A 4,292-nucleotide genomic window follows, 5' to 3' on the forward strand; every position below is an offset into this window, starting at 1 on the left:
TTTTCCACAGGTTTCCTGAGCTGAAAGCCAAACAAAACATACAAGCAGCAGGCAAAGGACAGGGAAAATCACAAGGAGCCATAATATGTTGAGCTCTGTGGAGCTAAGTTGGAACAAAACACTCAAATAAGAAAACAAGATTAAATGATCCTTAATAAAAGACAATAAGTTGTGTCAAGTCATTGTTCTGAAGTTAAATAACTATTTATTTCTAGTTCATTTGCGACAATAAATGAGTATACTACAAAGTGGTATTTAGTGAGGTCTGCAATCAGTATTGTCAGTGTATTTGAGCCTGTAAGCCAGTGTTTCCCAAACTTTTCCAGTTTTTTAAAAATGCTGAACCAATTAAGACAGAGGTTTTGATCCATACCTTCAGCATTATAGAGGGAGTTTAGCCTTTTAGTCCAGAAACGTGATCGGATAACCAAAGCAGTTGAATTGAAAACAAAGAGTAGTCGTAGGTTGGAACAGCAACAACATTTTAATTAATTTCAAATTTCCTGAGAGACTGGAGCCTTAATCCAGCGCCTTAGATCACTCGGCCACACTATCCAAACTGCCAAACTGGGTTGAGTCACTATTTAGGTTAGCTACCCAGCCACACTTGTACCAATGAGGCCACGATTTTCAGATGTTGCAGTTCACGTTGTTTCCGATGTTTAGCCGTTAGTCCAGAAACCGTGAAACCAAAAAGTGTCAGTCGTATTAGGGCTGGAAAAGACCAATATTCGCAGCAGCGCTTAGATTAAACATGTGTCAGCTTTAGAAAAATGGTCTTTTGCTTCAGACCTTGGGGCAACGGTCAATGAGTTAAGTTAGCGTAGGATTGGTTTCGATCCATCGATCTGGGTATGGGGCCGCCGCTTCCGCTGCGCCACTCTGCTAGCTTTTTTTGAAAATTGGGCTTGCAAATTGGTTTTATATAAGTGTTTCTTGTAAAGATACTGGGAACGACCATAACTAATTGAACAGTTGCAGAAGGGAAGACAAGATTTGCTACTGCTGTTCTTAAGATAGACGGTAATGATCCATTTTTCAGAAATTTTGGAAGAGTTTTTCTCTGAGTTGTTCATTGGTCTTTTCCATGATCAGCAGAAAAAAAACCCTTTCCCAGCATGGAACACCAAGCTGACCCCATGCTTCTGGGTGAGTCATTGGCCTAGGGCTTATTTCAGAGCTTTTCTTGATGGCTCGAGTTCTCAAGCATATACACCTTCTTTACAGCACATCTTAAGAGGATTTTTTTTTTTTTCCAAGATTTACCATATTAACAGATTTCTAATTCTTTCCAAATGGCAGTGGTGGGATTTGAACCAGGCCTCCTGAGAGACTGGAGCGTAATCCAGCGCCTTAGATCACTCGGACCACACTACCCAAAAAACTGCCAAAACTGGTTTGCAGTCCACTCATTTAGTTAGCTACCCAGCAGCAACACTTGTACCAATGAGGACACGATTTTCAGATGTTGCAGTTCAATTGTTGCGATGTTTAGCCATTTAGTCAGAAACGTTGAAACAACAGTGTAGTCGTAGGCTGGAAAAGGACCAATATTCGCAGCAGCTGCTTTAAATTTAACCTGATGTCAGCTTAGCACAAAATGTCTTTTGCTTCCAGACCTTGGCGGCACAGGTACAATGAGTAAGTTAGCAGAGAATGGTTTCGATCCATCGACCTCTGGGTTATGGGCCCAGCACGCTTCCGCTGCGCCACTCTGCTAGCTTTTTTGAAAAATTGGCTTGCAAAATTTTGGTTTAATAATCAAGGTGTTTCTTGGTAAAGAAATACTGGGAAACGGACAATAACTTAAATTGAAGTTGCAGGAAGGAAGACAAGATTTGCTACTGCTCTTCTTAAGATAGGAGGCTAATGATCCATCATTTTCGAAAATTTTGGAGAGTTTTTCATCTGAGTTGTTCATTGGTCTTCATGAGTCGGCAGCAAAAAAAACTTTTCCCAGCATGGAACCAAGCCTGACTACCCTGCTTCTGGTGAGTAACATTGGCCTAGGCTATATTTCAGAGCTTTTCTTGATTGGCTCGAGTTCACAAGGCACATATCACCCTTCTTCAGAACATTTAACGAGGATTTTTTTTTTTTGAAGATTTAGCATATTACAGATTGTTCTAAATCTTCAAAATGGCCAGTTGGTGGATTGACCACGGCTCCTGAGAGGACTTGGAGTCTAAATCAGCGCCTAGACCATCGGTCCACACTACCAAAAAGGCCAAAACGGTGTTTGCAGTCACTCATTTTAGTTAGCTACCCAGCACATTGTACCAATGGGACCACGATTTTCAGATGTTGCAGTTAACTTTTGTGCGACTGTTTAGCAGTTTAGTCCAGAAACGTGAAAAAAAGTGTATCGGTAGGTGAAAGGACCAATATTGCAGCAGCGCTTTAGATTTAAACATTGATGTCAGCGTTTAGCACAAAATGTCTTTTGCTTCAGACCTTGGCGGCAACGGTCAATGAGTAAGTTAGCAGAGGATGGTTTCGATCCATCGACCTCTGGGTTATGGGCCCAGCACGCTTCCGCTGCGCCACTCTGCTGTCATTGACTCATATGCACAGTCCCTGGTTTATGGGTCCTCTGCCGCTTCATCAAAATGAAGAGTTCAGTTTCAGCAAACAGCACACACATTCGGACAGAGGACACTGAAACAGAGGGAGAACATTCTGGAGACTGCATGTTTTCTTATCTCTACTGTTTGTAAACTGAAGACTCTTGATGGTAAATGAAGTGACTGCGCACACACACACCCGCACACCATTTGTGTGAACATATATAGTAAGTTAACACACAGTAAATCATACACTCTCTCTTTCATATAGTCAAAACCTTTTGACTTGCAACACTAAAACACACACACACACACACACACACACCAGGCTACAAGTTGTTAAAGGTTTAGCATCGGTACCCAACCAACAACCAAGCCTCATTCAAGACTGACATTATGCAACGTTGTGTCCATTAGCAATGCGCTGCGGAGAGCATCAACACTGCAGCATTATTAGTGTCTGTCTTTATATATATTTATATTTATTTATATATTCAGTCAATGGTGTCTGCGGCAGGATTTCACGTTAGCGGCTAACAGTAACGCTGCTGAGTCACCCACTTTATGTTACAGTGAACCGAGATCTGAGCTCTATAAAGCTTTACTCTGGATGTTATATCGCAACCAAAAGGAGGTTTAAAATAACTTGTGAACTACACAAACTACAAAATAAACTCCTAATACGTGTCACGAGAGAGAGAGAGAGAGAGAGAAGCGGGCACGCGGCTGTCCTCGCGCTAAAAAAACCCCCCACCACATCTCCAACCGCTAGAGTTAATAATCGTATCTACGCTTCTACTAACGGTCCACGGTAAGAGAATGAATTTATGAATGAATGAATGAATTTATGAATGAATATAGAACCTACCAGGCTCTCGACCTCTCGGACCATGGTAACGGTTGAGTTAACGTGCCTCGGACTGAACGACCAACGGTTTAGTTCTGGAGTGCTCGCACGTTCCACACACGGCGCGTTTTAAGTGCAGACGGATCAAGCCAGCCACGCGCACCGCGGCAGCGGAAGTGACTGTGCGTGGCTTTAAGAAATAAAAGCATAGCGGTTGTTAGCGGTTGTAATTGTGCCACATCGTGGAAGCGACGGTTGTGAAACTATTAAATAAGCTTTAACTAAATAATTCCTTACAGATAAACAATACATTTATTATTTGTTTTGATTCGGCATGCACCGCGAAGCTGTCTCTAATTTAGACGTTTATTTTTGAAGGTTATCGGTTACGTAATATTGTGATTTATTTAATATGTTTTGTAGCTTTACACTGAAATGCTTTGATGCTGCTGCTGGATGCTGCTGTAAATGATGTCAACCTCTGTCTCCCCCGTATGTCTGGTTGGATAAAGTTATCCATATCCAAGACAGAAAAGAGTAGGTCATACACTAATCTGCAGTAACCATATGGGCAATACGTTACTATTAATGTTTTAAAGAGGTTAAACCATTTACAGTAAGTTAAACAGTAACGAATTGTCACAGTGACTTGACAGTTTCTCGGTTTACCGTAAACGACAGACTCAGCGCAGCTCAATTCTCTTCACGTCGCGTACGTGACTTGGCGTCATTACGTCATCACTATAGATTTCTGTTTTTGTTTCCCTTCACGTGGTTACCGTAATTACTATTAGTTTATTTCCACATATATTTCTTGTGTCGCAAATAAAATGTTTTAGACATTTTGGTCATTTTCTACCAAGCTGTGCATCTAAATTCAC

General features: G+C 41.4%; 2 non-coding genes across 2 annotated transcripts; both read right to left on the minus strand.

Annotated features, from left to right (window-relative positions):
• Positions 1 to 1,647: 1,647 nt before the first annotated feature.
• On the minus strand, positions 1,648 to 1,719 carry trnam-cau. The gene has a single exon. It is a non-coding gene; the product is annotated as a tRNA-Met (tRNA).
• Positions 1,720 to 2,481: 762 nt separating this feature from the next.
• trnam-cau lies at positions 2,482 to 2,553 on the minus strand. The gene has a single exon. It is a non-coding gene; the product is annotated as a tRNA-Met (tRNA).
• Between the last annotated feature and the right edge of the window lie 1,739 nt (positions 2,554 to 4,292).

The sequence above is a fragment of the Morone saxatilis genome, unplaced genomic scaffold (assembly GCF_004916995.1).
Source record: "Morone saxatilis isolate NCDOM2014 unplaced genomic scaffold, NCSU_SB_2.0 Contig4, whole genome shotgun sequence".
Taxonomy (NCBI): domain Eukaryota; kingdom Metazoa; phylum Chordata; class Actinopteri; family Moronidae; genus Morone; species Morone saxatilis.